The 19768-nt window shown below is 37.0% G+C and overlaps 1 protein-coding gene across 1 annotated transcript in view; it reads left to right on the forward strand.

Moving 5' to 3' along the window:
* The window catches only part of EPHA6 (EPH receptor A6), a 1039321-nt gene that overhangs the window by 431410 nt on the left and 588143 nt on the right, over positions 1–19768 (forward strand). The gene's annotated exons all lie outside the window — the stretch shown is intronic.

Below are 19768 nucleotides of genomic sequence, written 5' to 3' on the forward strand. Positions count from 1 at the left end.
TTCATAACATTGTACAGGAGACAGGGATCTAGACCATCCCCCAAAAAAAGAAATGTAAAGAAGCAAATTACTGCCTGAGGAGGCTTTACAAATAGCTGTGAAAGAAGAGAAGCAAAAAGCAAAGGATAAAATGAAAGATATACCCATGCAGAGTTCCAAAGAATAACAAGGAGAAATAAGAAAGCCTTCCTCAGTGACCAGTGCAAAGAATAGAGGAAAACAATAGCATGGGAAACACCAGAGATCTCTTCAAGAAAATCAGAGATACCAAGGAAACATTTCATGCAAAGATGGGCTCAATAAAGGACAGAAATGGTATGGACCTAACAGAAGCAAAAGATATTAAGAAGAGATGGCAAGAATACACAGAAGAACTTTACAAAAAAGATCTTCAGACCCAGATAATCACTGTGGTTTGTTCACTCACCTAAACCCAGACATCCTGGAATGTGAAGTCAAGTGGGCCTTAGATATCACTCCAAACAAAGCTAGTGGAGATGACGGGATTCCCGTTGAGCTATTTCAAATCCTAAAAGATAATGCTGTGAATGTGCGGCACTCAATATGCCAGGAAATTTGGAAAACTCAACAGTGGCCACAGGACTGGAAAAGGTCAGTTTTCATTCCAATCCATAAAAAGGCAATGCCAAAGAATGCTCAAACTACCACACAATTGCACTCACCTCAAACGCTAGCAAAGTAATGCTCAAAATTCTCCAAGCCAGGCTTCAGCAATACGTGAACCGTGAACTTCCAGATGTTCAAGCTGGTTTTAGAAAAGGCAGAGGAACCAGAGATGAAATTGCCAACATCTGCTGGATCATCAAAAAAGCAAGAGAATTCCAGAAAAACATCTATTTCTGCTTTATTGACTATGCTAAAGCCTTTGACTGTGTCGATCAGAATAACATGTGGAAAATTCTTAAAGAGATGGGAGTATCAGACCCCTGACCTACCTCTTGAGAAACCTGTATGCAGGTCAGGAATCAACAGTTAGAACTGGACATGGAACAACAGCCCAGTTCCAAATAGGAAAAGGGGTATGTGAAGGTTATATACTGTCACCCTGCCTATTTAACTTATATGCAGAGTGCATCATGATAATCACTGTGTAAGATCAAGCACAAGCTGGAATCACGATTGCCAGGAGAAATGTCAATAACCTCAGCTATGCAGATGGCACCACCCTTATGGCAGAAAGTGAAGAAGAACTAAAGCGCCTCTTGATGAAAGTGAAAGAGAAAAGTGAAAAGTTGGCTTAAAGCTCAACATTCAGAAAACTAAAATCATGACATCCAGTCCCATCAATTCATGGCAAATAGTCCCATCAAATCATGACAAATTCCACTGTTTCATGGGGAAACAGTGGAAACTGTGGCAGACTGTTTTGGGGGGCTCCAAAATCACTGCTGATGGTGACTGTAGCCATGCAATTAAAAGATGCTTACTCCTTGAAAGGAAAGTTATGACCAACCCAGACAACATATTAAAAAGCAGAGACATTACTTTGCCAACAAAGGTCCATCTAGTCAAAGCTATGGTTTTTCCAGTAGTCATATATGGATGTGAGATTTGGACCATAAAGAAAGCTGAGAGCTGAAGAATTGATGCTTTTGAACTGTGGTATTGGAGAAGACTCTTGAGAGTCCTTTCCATCCTAAATGATATCAGTCTGAATATTCATTGGAAGGACAGATGTTGAAGATGAAACTCCAATACTCTATCCACCTGTTACAAAGAGCTGACTCATTTGAAAATACCCTGATGCTGGGAAAGATTGAAGGCGGCAGGAGAAGGGGACAACAGAGGATGAGATGGTTGGATGGCATCACTGACTCAATGGACATGAGTTTGAGTAAACTCCAAGAGTTGGTGATGTACAAGGAGGCCTGGCTTGCTGCAGTCATGGGGTGACAAAGTGTGGGACATGATTGAGCAACTGAACTGAACTGATAGTATAATGTATACATTTTTAATTCTTTTTTTTGGAAATGACTATTCATTTACAATATACATGACTGGGGATATTTGGTTTAACCATTACAGCTGATTTCCTGATTATTTGAGTATGAGAGTTTCTTTCTTGGACATGGTAAATTTCTGTAGAATGCTTGACCTTAAAACTTATGGATATAATATTTATCCATTGCTTATAATGAGCTAGGAAACAACTGATACATTATATAAATTATTTTGCAAATCCCAACAGTTAGGTCTATTATCATCTCCATTTTACAGATGAGTAAATTCAGACTTACAGTTGTTAAATAAGGCAATATATTTCAACCAGTGAAAGTGAAGGTCTAAGTCATGTCCAACTCTTTGCTACCCGATGGACTGTATAGTCCATGGAATTCTACAGGTCAGAATACTGGAATAGGTAACCTTTCCCTTCTCCAGGGGATTTTAATATACTTAAAAGAAGAAATCATATTTGGATAATATTGGTTGAAATAGGATCTGAATTATAATGGCAAAAACCCCCAATTTTATCCTCAGTGATATACTCAACATCATTAAGTATATTAAAAATAGTTAATACATATGTTTAAGCTGTACTTAATCTCAACCTTATTCTTTGTCCAGACTATTTCTTTAAATCATATGTCTTCACAATATAGTGTTTCCTTCTTTCACCACTACCACTCTTCTTTAGTTGTTAAATATTCTCCAGATCAAGGCCTTAGTCTCCCAACTGGTCCTAACACTTCTCACCTCACATCTCTTTAATACATTTGATGCACTGTTAGAAGACTCCAGTTTAAATAAACTTGCATCCTTTTTTTCAAATGTTTCTCTATCCATTAATTAATATACACTTCTTTAAGTTGTCTTATAAGACTTATAATAACCATCCCCCTTTACTTTCTATCTCTCTTCTTTCCACTGTCAGTTCTTCATTTTATCAAAGTTGGCATCCTCTCCATACTTGGGAACTTGTGATACTCAGTTTCATTTCCAGATCATTTTTCTTTCATTCTTAATCTTATTCTACCTTTCTATAGGAAAAAGTCCAGTTAAAATGCCACATCTCTAGGCCAATTCAATATACTCCACCTGACATTAATGTGTTTCTCCTTGAAACACCAGGCATTTATCATCTGTACCATTTGTGATATAATCGCATAGTGACTAATATCATCATATAACTTGAAGTGTCGGAGAAGGCAATGGCACCCCACTCCAGTACTCTTGCCTGGAAAATCCCATGGACAGAGGAGCCTGGTGGGCTGCAGTCCATGGGGTCGCTAAGGGTCAGACATGACTGAGCGACTTCACTTTCACTTTTCACTTTCATGCACTGGAAAAGGCAATGGCAACCCACTCCATTGTTCTTGCCTGGAGAATCCCAGGGACAGGGGAGCCTGGTGGGCTGCAGTCCATGGGGTCACACAGAGTCCGACATGACTGAAGTGACTTAGCTGCAGCAGCAACTTGAAGTGTATAGTCATTACCTCTTCAGGGACTGGGTCTTATACTACCTGTACCACTGACTTCTCTATTATATGTTGAGTGACTAATAACTGCAGACAGTTATACATTTACCAAAGTTGCTCCACTTGAGTATAATCAAAGGTGATTGTACTTGAAAATGCATAGCAGGATCCTCTATGACCCACCTCCCAGAATATTGGAAAAGAAGCAAAAATAAACAAATGGGACCTAATTAAAATTAAAAGCTTCTGCACCACAAAGGAAACTATAAGCAAGGTGAAAAGACAGCCTTCAGAATGGGAAAAAATAATAGCAAATGAAGCAACTGACAAAGAATTAATCTCAAAAATATACAAGCAACTCCTGCAGCTCAATTACAGAAAAATAAAAGACCCAATCAAAAAATGAGCCAAATAACTAAACAGACATTTCTCCACAGAAGACATATGGCTAACACATGAAAAGATGCTCAACATCACTCATTATCAGAGAAATGCAAATCAAAACCACAGTGAGGGACCATTTCATGCCAGTCAGAATGGCTGCTATCCAAATGTCTACAAGCAATAAATGCTGGAGAGGGTGTGGAGAAAAGGGAACCCTCTTACACTGTTGGTGGGAATGCAAACTAGTACAGCCACTATGGAGAACAGTGTGGAGATTCCTTAAAAAACTGGAAATAGAACTGCCATATGACCTAGCAATCCCACTGCTGGGCATACACACTGAGGAAACCAGAATTGAAAGAGATACATGCACCCCAATGTTCATCACAGCACTGTTTATAATAGCCAGGACATGGAAGCAGCCTAGATGTCCATCAGCAGATGAATGGATAAGAAAGCAGTGGTACATATACACAATGGAGTATTACTCAGCGATTAAAAATAATACATTTGAATCAGTTCTAATGAGGTGGATGAAACTGGATCCTATTATACAGAGTGAAGTAAGCCAGAAAGAAAAACACCAATACAGTATAATTAACACATATATATGGAATTTAGAAAGATGGTAATGATAACCCTGTATGCGATAGCAAAAGAGACACAGATGTATAGAACAGTTTTTTGGACTCTATGGGAGAGTGTGAGGGTGGGTTGATTTGGGAGAATGGCATTGAAACATATATATTATCATATGTGAAACGAATTGCCAGTCAATGTTCAATGCATAATACAGGATGCTTGGGACTGGTGCACTGGGATGACCCAGAGGGATGGGATAGGGAGGGCAGTTCAGGATGGGGAACACATGTACACCCGTGGCGGATTCATGTTGATGTATGGCAAACCAATATAATATTGTAAAGTAATTAGCCTCCAATTAAAATAAATGAATTTATATTAAAAAAATAAAATGCTGCTGCTGCTAAGTCACTTCAGTCGTGTCCGACTCTGTGCAACCCTATAGACAGGAGCCCACCAGGCTCCCCCATCTCTGGGATTCTCCAGGCAAGAACACTGGAGTCGGTTGCCACTTCCTTCTCCAATGCATGAAAGTGACAAGTGAAAGTGAAGTCGCTCAGTCATGTCCGACTCTTCGGGACCCCATGGACCTGCCTACCAGGCTCCTCTGTCCATGGGATTTTCCAGGCAAGAGTACTAGAATAGGGTGCCATCGCCTTCTCTGAAATGATTTTTGGAACAGCACTGTTATTTTTATATTAATTCTACAGTTTGTAAAGGTGCAAAAAATGAAAATTACATATGCATTTAAATTAAAATATTCAATCAAACGAGAGCTGAATATGTTCATCAACATGACAATTTGAGGCAAGAGTTCTAAAATTACAGGTTTCAAAATAAAAGCGCATACTAAATTTAGGATAAATTTTCTAAGTAGTGCTTGAATGTGATATTTCTTTAATAAGGGATGCAATAATGTATTATGTTAATTCCAGGTGCTTTGCAAGTGTTCCTGCCCCGTTAAAAAAGCTGTATCAGATTACTAATAATTTTGTAATATTAACTATTAAATTACAAACTAATAAATTCATAATATTAAAATTTTGGTTTTATAAGTCAAAGAATATCAAAGACCACTAATTTAATCAGTTATTTAACAAATACTTATTGAGCACCCAATATGTACTAAGCACTGTGTTAGAGGATGAGAATTTTAACACATGTATATTTTATTCTTGCAAGTGCTCACACACTATTGACTAGGTCATGGAATCAAACCACTGCAAAGAAAAAAACCTGCTATAATGTAGGCATGTGTAATATTGTAATATGCACGTGCAACAGAGATCAAAGACAGACCAATTTGTGTATGTTCATAGAGCAGTCACTTGGTCCAATAGCTTCTTTGACCTTAATGTCTAGAATGTCCCAATTTAAGGAAATCTGACCATCTGAACCACCAGAGAAGCCCTGTAAGTGTATAAAGTATATTAATTAGAGTTTGGAGTTGCATAAATGAAAGTGTGCTAAGAATTGCTTTACTGTGTTGGAAATACTTATAAATATGTATACAGAGGATTTACACAAAATGATAGATACAAAAGAATTACACAAAAATTTTGCATGTACACAGCTTCTGATTAATGGAATTTATAGCTCTGTAATAGCAAAGTTCTTCTGTGGTTCCTAGTTTTCAACTAAAAACACTTATTACAAGTTCATGAAATGTTGTAACTGGTTTTATAGTCCACTCCTGTTTGTCATGAAAATTGGATTATCCAAACACCAGCTTATATATGATCTGCCTGGGTGTAAATACATACTGGGAAATTCAGGCTCTGGCCAAGAGCATTAATATATGGAATGGTTCTACTCGTGTAGAACTAGATATAAGCCAAATAAAGAGGCCATATTCTGATCAGACACATGACATCTGTGCATCTGTAAAACCTGCACATCTTAGTTTCTGCTGATCAAACAGCCATATAGAGCTGTTGAAAGCAATGCATGACAAGTTATGAATCTTGAGTGTCTGCTGTTGCTGCATACAACATTTCACCCTTGACTGCATCCTTGTGATCCATAAGAATCTGTCATATCCAAACCATACTGGATCAATATTGGTACTCTACTCGTACTAGATAGGAGATGCTGTTCCAGTGTGCTTCAATTCAGTATTTACAGAACATTTCAGTGAAATGTAAACCAAGGTTTTGTAAGTTATTTTAAAATATTAATAGAAAGGAAGTAAATAAAGTACTATTTAGTACACCATTAGTTGTTATTCAACATACAAACATGGGAATAGAACCAGGGATCAAGATCGAAGAGTAGGAAGAACCTGAGCTCACCTCCCCCAGCAAACATCAAAACTAGAACTATATATAGAGCAAATATTACCAAACGGGTCATTTTGTCCGGTGCACAGCAAGCCAAAACATTGGGACAGCAGAGTTTACCCCAAAGAGAGAGTTTTTTTCACAAGGCAGCCAAGTGAGGAAATATAAGAACTGGTCTCAAATCCACGTCCTGAAAGCCAGAGGCTCAGGGTTCTTATGGGATAAAGAATCAAGAAGCTAGGAGGTCTGAGGCATGAGGCATGTGGGGAAAGGTGATTGAAAAAAAATGTGATAATTGCTGTTCTGTGCAGCCATAAGGAAGCCACAGGCCTCTGCATTTTCAAAAGAATACTCGTGCATGCCCAGTTGAAAAGTTAGTGGTCTTAACTAGCTCAGCCAAACTAGACACTGCTGCTGCTAACTGCTAAGTCGCTTCAATCGTGTCTGGCTCTGTGCAACCCCATAGAGGGCAGCACACCAGGCTCCTCCATCCAGGGTATTTTCCAGGCAAGAGTACAGGAGTAGGGTGCCATTGCTTTCTCCAAAACTAGACACAGAGGACTCCAAGTTCTGGAAAACAGCTTAGGCAAACATCTTATCATTTATGCTCCATGTCACGTGGAGGATTTGCATGTCTTTTGTAGCAGGAATTACAATGACCTTGATTACTAAAGGTGGGTTACAGGTGAAATGAGTGTAACTAAAGATTACTGATGGTTTTACTCACTGAGAATAACCTGAAGATTATCAACAGCTTTACAACCAAGGCTGTACAGGGGGAAAAAAAAACACGGAGTCTAGTAGAAGGGATAGAAGTCATCTAGTGGAGGCCTGCACCCTGCATGGATGACTCAGAAGAGGAAGGGGCATCACAGGGCCATGGATTCATCCTTCCTAGGGGACAAGAGTTTTGAGCCACATATGAGGAGCCCTAGCAACAGGTGAATGGATAAATAAGATGTGGTATTTTATATATACATATATATATACACACACACATATATGGAAGTATTACTCAGCCATAAAGAAGAATGAAATTTAGCTGTTTGTAAAAACATGGATGAACACTGAAAGTATTAAGTTAGTGAAAGAAGCCTGAGATTGAAAGATAAATATTGAATGTTTTCACTTATAGGTACAATCTAAAAAAATAAATGAAAGAATATAACAAAACAGAAACAGACTTACAGAGAACAAGTGGTTACCAGTTGAGGGAGGAAAGGGAAGACAGGAAGAGTAAGGGAAGAAAATTAAGAAGTACTAAGTACTGGTATAAAATTAAATGCAATGATGTAATACAGTCAGTACAGTGAATATGACCAATACTTAACTTTATATGAATTATAAAAATATTAAATAACCATTGTACACCTGAAACTAATATAAGTGAACTATACTTAATTTACAAACATCATTACAATTTTAAATATGAAGTAAAATTCAAAATATCATTATGAATTTCAGGTACTGAAATTTAACTATAAAAAGGAGGGCTACATATGGTGAAAATACATTGGAAATTTCCATTCACAATTCAGCCAATGATGTAATGTAATCATCTCAAGTTTGTATGGAAAATAGGAAGTGATACTGTCTGAATTCTGACTTAAGGTGTTATAGATTCAACAAAAAAGTTTAGAAATTTTAAGTCATATTATAGTATTTTATCTTTATAATTTTTAAGAAAAGCAGATAAACCTTTTGGAAGATCTGCTCTGCTAAGTTTTATAATATTCTCACATAATTTCAACTAATAAGTATATTAATTATATATATATATATAATCCATACAACTTATGTTTGATCCTCTGCTCTGTCTATAGTACTGTCTCAGTGCAATGCCATACATAGAAACCTTATTTTTAAGTAATTTGCAGTATACTGGAAAAGACATGCCTTTTTATATCAAACTAGAAATAGAAAATATCAAAATGCAGAATTCAGGTGATAATTTTAGTGGTAGGTTACAAAGGAAGAGAAAAAACATAAATATTGCTAGGAGTAAAAAGTATGTATATATAGTATGTATTTGTATGTGCATGTTTTTGTATACACATTTATTTTTATATAGCAATGAGCATTGTTCCAAAGTTTAGACTTAAGAATCAAAACCCTGTCTTCAAATCCTGACTTGTTCATCTATCATCTCTGTGACATGGAACAACTATTAAAGACTTTGTCTCTTCATTTGTACAATGAAAATATTAATATTTACATCACAGAATATTTTGTAAGAGTTAAATATACTAATGTTTAGAAAATACCAATTTGTAGTGGACAATAAATTGTGATTATTATATCAATATGCTTAGTAATTCTTTAAAAAGAAATTATCTTCTTGTTAGTAAAAAATTTATAGCATATTGTTTAATAATTTTTACATTAGTTTTTTACACTATTCAACTATAAAAATACCAAAAATACATGACAGCAGGACATTCACAATTGTCAGATTGAAGAATGGATTGTAAGTTTGTTGCTAAGCCAGCAGAAAATATGGTTGTCAAACTTTACCGATGTGTCAGAGTATATGAGACTTAGAGCAGTGATGAGTGAGTTTGATCAAAATGTTGAAATCACGCATACAGGCCATTTTATGATGAGTCTATTCTTCAATTCTATGTTGAAAGATAAAATGTCTTGCTTACTTTTTCCATAAAATGAAGGGTTATGTGTACATAAAGCATTTTTTATGAAAAAAAAAAACATTGTGGAATATATTTTTATTTCTAGTGGTCTGAATAAAGCTATATTTATTTTGCTTCTTACCAAAAAGGAAAGTTCCAAAGAGAACATAAAGCCATCAATTAAAACTATCTCTGTCAATTAAATCCCACAAAAGTTTATTTTTAGGTACAGCTGTTATATATATCCCAAAGACCATCACTGATTGTCCTTTAAAAGTTGTGGTTCATGGTTCAATCTTTCACTGCCCTAGATAACAAAGCAAGCATGCTGTTCCAAATACAACAGGTACATAATGAGAACTAAATATGATGAGAATAAAGAGATAGGAATGGAGCTAGGCTTTAATTTTTGGTTCTTCCACCATATGACCTTCAGCAAGTGTCCCAGGCCCTCAGATCTGCATAAGAAAGTCCCCCAAACTTAGTGACTTTAAACAACAACAAACATTTGTTTTTACTTATAAATTTGAGCAAGATTCAGCTAGGACAGTTCATCTCTGTTTCAGGCTGCATTATCTGGGGCAGCTTTACTGGGTCCTGGAGCATCTACATCCCAGGTAGCCCAGTAACCTGGCTGACAGTGTGGTGATGGCAGATAGCTGGGAGCTCAGCACAGCCATGCACCAAAGGCCTAAGGTCTCTACCTGGGCCTCTTCATGGCTGCTTGACCTTCCCCTTGGCATAGTGGCTAGCTTCTAAAAGTAACCATCCTAAAAGAAACAGACGGAGGCTCTATCATCTTTTATGACTTTGCCTAGAAACTCACTGTAATTACAAATACACCCAGATTAAGAGGAAAAAAACATAAGCCTGAGCTCTTTATGGAGAAGGGTCAGTCAGTTCAGTCTCACAGTCATGCCCAACTCTTTCCGACCCCATGGACTGCAGCACGCTAGTCTTTCCTGTCCATCACCAACTCCCAGAGCTTGCTCAAACTCAAGTCCATCAAGTCAGTGATGCCATCCATCCATCTCATCCTCTGCCCTCTCCTTCTCCTCCTGCCTTCAATCTTTCCCAGAATCAGGATTTTTTGTCCAATGAGTCAGTTTTTTGCATCAGGTGGCCAAAGTATTGGAGTTTCAGCTTCAGCATCAGTCCTTCCAATAAATGTTCAGGACTGATTTCCTTTAGGATGGACTGGTTTGATCTCCTTGAGCCCAAGGGACTCTCACGAGTCTTCTCCAATGCCACGGTTCAAAAGCATCAATTCTTCGGTGCTCAGCTTTCTTTATAGTCCAACTCTCATATCCATACATGACTACTGGAAAAACCATAGCTTTGACTGGATGGATTTTTGTCGGCAAAGTAATGTCTGCTTTATAATGGGGCAGAGTATCTATCGACATTGTCAGAAGGAAATGTAGAGTGAGAATTATTGTTGGAGACATTTTTGGAACACACAGTCTACCATAGCAAGATGTTATACTTTGCTTAATTTCAGTTTCTTCATCTTCATAATAATATGCTAGGCACCCTTCTGATTACTATGTGTATTAATTCATTAAATACTCACATTAACCTCTCTGCTAGGTGCCCCATTTTATAGGTGAGAAAAAAGATGCACAGAAAAATAAGCTGCCTGAAGTGACAGGGTTAGTAAAATACAGGAGAACTCAAAACCATGTAATCTAGTTCCAAAGGTCACACTCTTTATTATTCTTTGTAACTAATTTTTGTATAGAAAATTATATAGAAATGTATAGAATTATAAAAAAATGTATAGAAAGAGTTTTGCACAACATCAGACCTATTCTGAATGCTCAATACTTATAAATGGTTTTGCTGTAGCTATTATTACTTTTGTATCATACAGTGGATCACAGGGTGTTTTCTCTCTGACAGTGGTTTTACTTACTCAGAAAAGTAGATTTACTCTGACTTAAGGAATATGCAAAAAAGGGATATTGACAGAAAAAGTTGAAAACTGATATTATTAGATGTCTAGAAAAAATAGTGAAATAGAAATAAGAATCTGTGATAAGAGAATAAAATTTTAAACAGCATCTTATTTCAGAGTACCTGAAAATAAGATGATAGACTCAGTAGGCATACTTATTAAAAGCACTGCTAAATAGCAAGGAAGTAGTATTCTGGCAGGCTTTATTTGGGTTGACTAAAATACACCTAGGAACACCAAATGAAATAAAAATAGTATGAGAAAATTAATGTTAGAACACTTAAAAAGTGCTATGTATTTTTAGGAAAAAATGTGGTTAGCTTTTTATTTTGTACCATTATTATTATTAGATTCTATTCAAACTAGTATAAAAATAAAAATGGTGTATAATCCTAAAAACTGCTAACATAAACCTTTGTTCCCCACACCTTATCTTAACTTTCAGAATAAAAACACTTACCTTACTTTCATACTAGAAATGGCTTTAGAATTGTAATTCTGCATGTCATCAGTCTCAGACTATTGAAGTATTTCTGACATTATTTTCCTTGTAATGCTGTGTTCTTGAACGTTGCTTATCTCTCAAGTAAAAATACAGTTTATTTTAAAATAAATTATTAATCTGTGAATGATAAAAAATGGTGAGAGGCAAAACTAAGATCTGTGTATCTACTTTATGCTAGTTAAAGGCAACTTATGTGGGTTTGCAGTATATATGCCGGTTTATGTTATAATTTTTGTGTCTCATAGACAAACAAATTAAAGAAGTGTCTTTCTTCTATATTGATGTCATCTCTTTTACCTAACCAAAAGTTTAAAACTTCTAGTCTGAGACCTGGGTAGTAGTCTTTTGGTTCATTTCTCAAAGTCTTTGGTATGTTGAAAAGAATCAGTTCCAAGTATGTGCAGTTAGGGAACAAGCCCAGAGGTTCATAAACAAGTATGGGATTGCTTTCCCAGACTCTGGTCTCTCTGTGTTCTTCCTAGTACTTTCTGAATCCCTCAAACTCCTCTTCAAGGTCCTTTGTCTAGAAAGCTAGCTGGGGCTTTCTTTGTTCTACTCTGCTGTGCACTTCTGCAACTGGATCTACATCCAAGACCAAGTGAGAGGAGAACAGAAGGAAAAAAATGCAATGAAGGTTGACTCCACCCTCTCAGAACCACAGCTTCAGTGAAGGAGGAAGAAGGATTTTCCTTCTTGGGAATTTTGTCTTCTGTGAGCTCCCATTACCGACCACCACCACCAGCCTACAACACAATTACTTGAGGTCTGGGCATGAGAGAACAGGAAAAGAGAGAGAGAAAGAGGGAAGGGATTTCCATATTCCTAATTCTCTCCTGAACATTTCCCACTTCCAGAGACAAGGTGAGCTGGAGCTCTGTGAGCTGTTGGGCACTTCCAGATGTCCAGTCCGTTCAGTTGAGGCTCCAGCCCAAGCACCGGGGAAAACAGGGAGGAGACAAGGGGGAAAGACTGGCAAATTCATAACCAGCTTGATAGTACCACAAATTTTGGGTTTCTCCATTAGACTTGGTTCTACTTACTTTCCCGAGCCCTCACAGTTGCTGGGGTGGGGAAGTGGGGGGGTACTGTGTTCAGATTCAAGAGAAAGTCCACTTTAAACATTTCTTTGGTGGAAGTAAGAAATTAGAATTCACGACAGGACAGTTTATGTATATTATCTTCATGAGGACTTTATAGTAGCTCCCTTGCAAGGAAAATTAGGTTGAATATCTTGAAGAATAATCCACATTTTATTATTAGTAGACTTGTATTTGGTCTTGAAATTTTCCTTCAGTATTTATTAATAAATTATTCTGAAAAACACAAAATATTTGTGCTTATTTAACCTTAAGTTTTAGGGGTTTTCCTTTTGTTATTATTTTTCAATTATCTGATCTTCCCTGCCTTCTCTGCTTACATGACAGCAAATTTTAATTTTTATGACTTCAGAGTAATATCTAGGAAAACAGTAATGAGACTGCCTATCCCAGTTTATTAAATTTCCTGAGTTCTAATGTTTTAGAAATGATGCACATCACATATTTTACTAATAAGTCATTCAGGTTTATCTAAACTTACAGACTATTGAGCACCTATGAAGGAAAAGCAGTCAATTATATTAATATTAGCTCCTGTCAGACAATACACAATTGAATATTTCATCAGATGGTGAGAAGTGCACAGCATGATATGCCAACCAGGATTTCTCATGGTTCCTTGTCTTAAAGTTCTCTGATAGTAGAGAAAACATTGAACATTGCTAGTAATATATAGCTTGCTATGCTAAGGCGCTTTAGTCATGTCCGACCCTGTGCGACCACATACACGGCAGCCCACCAGGCTCCTCCGTCCCTGGGAATCTCCAGGCAAGAACACTGGAGTGGGTTGCCATTTCCTTCAATGCATGAAAGTGAAAAGTGAAAGTGAAGTCACTTAGTCATGTCTGACTCTTCAGGACCCCGTGGACTGCAACCTACCAGGCTCCTCCGTCCATGGGATTTTCCAGGCAAGAGTACTGGAGTGGGGTGCCATTGCCTTCTCCAATATATAGCTTAACAATTCAATTTTTGAAATATAATATGTGTAGGACAGGTCACACATTTCTTGATTTTGTTTTAGCAGACAAACCTCTGTGTGTGTATGCATGTGTGTGTGTGTGTGTGTGTATGTGTGAAATACTATTCAACTGTATTCCTATCAATACCCAGATAATTTAATTTTCTGAAATTTCAGATATCAATAAGCGAAATTATATGGCAAGGTATGTACTTCATTAATATTAGTGTTATTTCAATAACTATACTCATTGTATGAACCTTTAATACATGCTATTCTATAAAAATTTTTTGTACTTTTTAATGTATAGCCAACCTTTTGTTGTTATTTTAGGCAACCACTTAAAGTTCTTCAAATCATAAATGTATTTTTAATAGGCTGTGTATTAGATTATTTATTATTTTGTAATTATATATTTATATGTTTTACATAGTCTATATTTATATATTTTACACATTATATATTTATATATTTTGCATTTTATAGATCCCTGCTACCAAATTGCATTGATTTTATTTTTTAGCATTCATGATACTTTTATCAGTAAGTAAATGGCAGCAGAAAATTTTTAAAAAATCATTTCATAAATATCTCATCAATAATTTTGTAATTTCATTATTCTCAATTAAATGTATTTACTTCAATTATAGAATTAGAAATTTAGTGAAGTGTAAATTTTGTAAAATATAGTTGATTGAACATATTTATTTATCTCCATTGCCTCAGCACACTTACCAAAATGAGTAAGAGAATATAGAAGGTTTACACTAACAAGGGCAAAGCAAGGGAGGAGAAAACACATCACATGAGAATTATCAGCATGTCAACAAAATTGCAGAAAATGAAAATCAAATGGAGGCGTGATAGCTCATTCAGCGATGGAACTTGTATGACTGCCTGTGGGGAGAGAAGCTACTTTCAATTTGTGCTGTTCTGTTGGGTATATGCCAGTGAGTGGCATTGTCAGAAGAAATGTGTATGTTCCTCTGTAGTAGATGGTACCAAATAATCCCCCCAAATGGTAGTGTCACTCTAAACTAAAATATAAAATTACTGTATATCTTCTTTATTCATTCTTCCATTGACAGAGACTGACTTTTTCCATATCTTGGCTATTGCAAATAATGCTGCAATAATGCTGTAGTGCAGGTAACTTTTTCATATCCTCTTTTCATTTCCTTTGAATATATACCCAGAAATAGGATTGCTGGGTCACTTGGTAGGTCTATTTTTAGTTTTCTGAGAAACGGCCATACTGTTTTCCATATTGGCTACACTAACTTGCATTCCCACTGACAGTACACAAGAGTTCCCTTTTCTCTACATCCCTGCCATCAGGTATCTCTTCTCTTCTTGATAACTGCCATTCTAACAGTTTTAAGACTACATGTCATTTTGGTTTACATTTGCATTTCCCTGATGATTAGTTGTATTGAGCATCTTTTCCTGTACTTGTTGGCCATTTGTATGTCTTCTTTAAAGAAAGATCTATTCAGTTCCTCTGCCTATTTTTTAACTGTACTTTTTTGTTTTTGTTATTATTGAGTTATGTGAGCTCTTTATATACTTTAGGTATTATCAGCTTATCAGATATATTATTTTCAAATCTTTTGACCCATTCTATCAGTTGCCTGTTCATTATTTTTACCTGTTTCTTTTGCTGTGCTGAAGCTTTTTAGTTTGATGTAGTGCTACTTGCTTTTGTTGCTGGTGCTTTTGCTGTAATATTTTTCTTTTTTTAATCATTGCCAAGACCAATATCAAGATGTTCCTCTATGTTTTCTTCTAAAAGTTTTACAGTTTCAGATCTTATTTTTTAGTCTCTAATCCATTTTGAGTTAACTTTTGTGAGTAGTGTCTCAGTCAGTCTGTTCAGTCACTCAGTCGTGTCTGACTCTTTGCGACCCCATGAATCGCAGTACACCAGGCCTCCCTGTCCATCACCAGCTCCCAGAGTTCACCCAAACTCATGTCCATCGACTCTGTGATGCCATCCAGCCATCTCATCCTCTGTCGTCCCCTTCTCCTCCTGCCCCCAATCCCTCCTAGCATCAGGGTCTTTTCCAATGAGTCAGCTCTTCTCATGAGGTGGCCAAAGTATTGGAGTTTCTGCTTCAGCATCAGTCCTTCCAATGAACACACAGGACTGATCTCCTTTAGGATGGACTGGTTGGATCTCCTTGCAGTCCAAGGGACTCTCAAGAGTCTTCTCCAACACCACAGTTCAAAAGCATCAATTCTTCGATGCTCAGCCTTCTTCACAGTCCAACTCTCACATCCATACATGACCATAGGAAAAACCATAGCCTTGACTAGACGGACCTTTGTTGGCAAAGTAATGTCTCTGTTTTTTAATATGTTGTCTAGGTTGGTCATAACTTTCCTTCCAAGGAGTAGTGTCTAGTCAGGTCCAGTTTCACTTTTCTGTCTGTGGTTAACCAGTTTTCCTTACAGCATTTATTGAAGACACTATTCTTTCCTGATTGAGAATTCTTAGCTTCTTTGTCAAATATTAGTTATTTATTTAGGAATTTATTTCTGGGCTGTCTATTCTGTTCCAGTGGTCTATGTATATTTTTTTATACTGACACTATACTGTTTCAATTTGTATAACTCTATAGTATAGTTAACTTCCCTGGTGGCTCAGACGGTAAAGCGTCTGCCTACAATGTGGGAGCGGAGAAGGCAATAGCAACCCACTCCTATACTCTTGCCTGGAAAATCCCATGGACAGAGGAGCCTGATAGGCTACAGTCCATGGGGTCACTAAGAGTCGGGCACGACTGAACGCCTTCACTTTCACTTTCCACTTTCATGCATTGGAGAAGGAAATGGCACCCCACTCCAGTGTTCTTGCCTGGAGAATCCCTGGGACGGGGGAGTCTGGTGGGCTGCCATCTATGGGGTCACACAGGGTCGGACACGACTGAAGTGACTTAGCAGCAGCAGCAGCACAATGTGGGAGACCCGGGTTCAATCCCTGGGTCAGGAAGATCCTCTGGAGAAGGAAATGGCAACCCACTCCAGTACTCTTGCCTGGAAAATCCCATGGATGGAGGAGCCTGGTAGGCTACAGTCCATGGGGTCACAAAGAGTTGGATATGACTGAGCGACTAAACTTTCTATAGTATAGTTTGAAATCAGGAAACATGGAAGAAACACAAGCTGGAATCAAGATTGCTGGGAGAAATATCAATAACCTCAAATATGCAGATGACACCACCCTTATGGCAGAAAGTGAAGAGGAACTAAAAAGCCTCTTGATGAAAGTGAAAGTGGAGAGTGAAAAAGTTGGCTAAAAGCTCAACATTCAGAAATGAAGACCATGGCATCTGGTCCCACCACTTCATGGGAAATAGATGGGGAAACAGTGGAAATAGTGTCACAGTTTATTTTGGGGGCTCCAAAATCACTACAGATGGTGACTGCAGCCATGAAATTAAAAGACACTTGCTCCTTGGAAGGAAAGTTATGACCAACCTAGATAGCATATTCAAAAGCAGAGACATTACTTTGCCAACAAAGGTTCGTCTAGTCAAGGCTATGGTTTTTCCTGTGATCATGTATGCATGTGAGAGTTGGACTGTGAAGAAGGCTGAGCACCGAAGAATTGATGCTTTTGAACTGTGGTGTTGGAGAAGACTCTTGAGAGTCCCTTGGACTGCAAGGAGATCCAACCAGTCCATTCTGAAGGAGATCAGCCCTGGGATTCGTTTGGAAGGAATGATGCTAAAGCTGAAACTCCAGTACTTTAGCCACCTCATGCGAAGAGTTGACTCATTGGAAAAGACTCTGATGCTGGGAGGGATTGGGGGCAGGAGGAGAAGGGGATGACAGAGGATGAGATGGCTGGATGGCATCACTGACTCGATGGACATGAGTCTCAGTGAACTCTGGGAGTTGGTGATGGACAGGGAGGCCTGGTGTGCTGCGATTCATGGGGTTGCAAAGAGTCGGACACGACTGAGCAACTGATCTGATCTGATCTGATGCCTTTAGCAATGTTATTCTTAGAATTGCTTTGGCTATTTGGGGTCTTTTGTGGTTCTATGAATTTTAGAATTGTTTTTAATATTTCTGTGAAAAATGCCATTGGAATTTTGATAGGGATTGCATTGAATCTATAGTTGGTTTGGGTAGTATGGACATTTTAGTGAATTATTGCAGTACAGGAATATGGGCTGTCTTTCTATGTGTTTGTGTTGTCTTCAGTTTCTTTATCAAAATATTGTAATATTCATTGTAAGGTCTTTCACTTAATTGGTTAAATTCATGCCATTTTATAGTTTTTCAACTATTGTGAATGTGACATTTATGTTCAGGTCATTAGAAAATTGATTATATATATATATAATTGATTATATACATATATATATATATATACACACACACAACAAAAATGACAGGGACTTCCATGACAGTCCAGTGGTTAATACTTTGCCTTCCAATGCAGAGGTTGTAGATCAATCTTAGGTTAGGGAGCTCAGATCCCATATGCCTTGCAACCAAAAATATAAAACAGAAGCAATATTGTAACAAATTCAATAAAGATTTTTAAAATATTCCACATCAAAAAAATCTTTTTAAAAATGACACACATGACATTGATATTGCTAATAAATACTGCTTATAAGTTAATAAAATACAAGCAACCAGTAGAAAACGAACAAAGGATATAAAAGAATTCATAACCAAAGGACCAATAAAAATATGAAAAAATGTGCAGTATTAGTGGGATTTAGGAAGCTTCAATTGAAGTAACAATATTTAATTCCATGTGTTGTCAGAAGGTAAAGGAGTAACTAATATTAATGATAGGATTAGTAGGGGGGGAAGATTAGGGTGCTCACTTACATTTGTTTGACCTTTTGAAATATATTTAGAAATGTAACATAGAAATAAGTGTTAAATTATACATATACCCTGGCCCAGAACTCCTACTCTTAGGAACAGAAATGTAAGTATCAACATGGGGATGTTTACTGCAGCATAGTTTATAAAGTATTTCTTTCAAGTAAGGGATTGTTGATACAAATACTGCAGATATATTACAATAAACTACAGCCATTGACATGGAGAAATTTTCATCCTATAGTTGATAATTGATAAAAATAATATACAGTTTATTGATATTATCTCAGTATTGAAAAATCAACAGTATGAAATCCTTCTGGTCATACATATGTAAACATACATCTACACAACAGCGTGTTGGCATTTTAGGAAAATAATATTTGAAGAAGAAGAAATAAAAGGTATGAATAAGCAAAATTTCTAAATGACATTTAAAGTAAATATCCATACAAAAAGCATATCTGTTATGTTATATTAGATGCATGTTAAATTCAAAAGCATGAATATTTTGAATATAGGAATAGATACCACAGTGAATGTTTAACCTGATTGTATATATCTGAATAACTTCTCCTAAAAGAAAACATTAGAAACCACTGAATCAAATAATACTAAACTTTCCTTCTGCAGTATTGACATAATGTTGGGAAACATTCCTATTTTTGGTGGTCTGTTTTTCTTTAGAAATGAAATTTACATACTCTATAAATAGAGAAAAAGGAAGTGGTAGAGAAAGAAGGGGTGCATAAGAAAATAATTTAAAAGTTCTGAAGATTTAGGTACTGATGCTTTTGAATTGTGGTGTTGGAGAAGACTCTTGAGAGTCCCTTGGACTGCAGGGAGATCCAACCAGTCCATTCTGAAGGAGATCAGCCCTGGGATTTCTTTGGAAGGAATGATGCTAAAGCTGAAACTCCAGTACTTTGGCCACCTCATGCGAAGAGTTGACTCATTGGAAAAGACTCTGATGCTGGGAGGGATTGGGGGCAGGAGGAGAAGGGAACGACAGAGGGTGAGATGGCTGGATGGCATCACTGACTCGATGGACGTGAGTCTGAGTGAACTCCGGGAGTTGGTGATGGACAGGG

Source organism: Bubalus bubalis, chromosome 1, assembly GCF_019923935.1.
Source record: "Bubalus bubalis isolate 160015118507 breed Murrah chromosome 1, NDDB_SH_1, whole genome shotgun sequence".
NCBI lineage: Eukaryota > Metazoa > Chordata > Mammalia > Artiodactyla > Bovidae > Bubalus > Bubalus bubalis.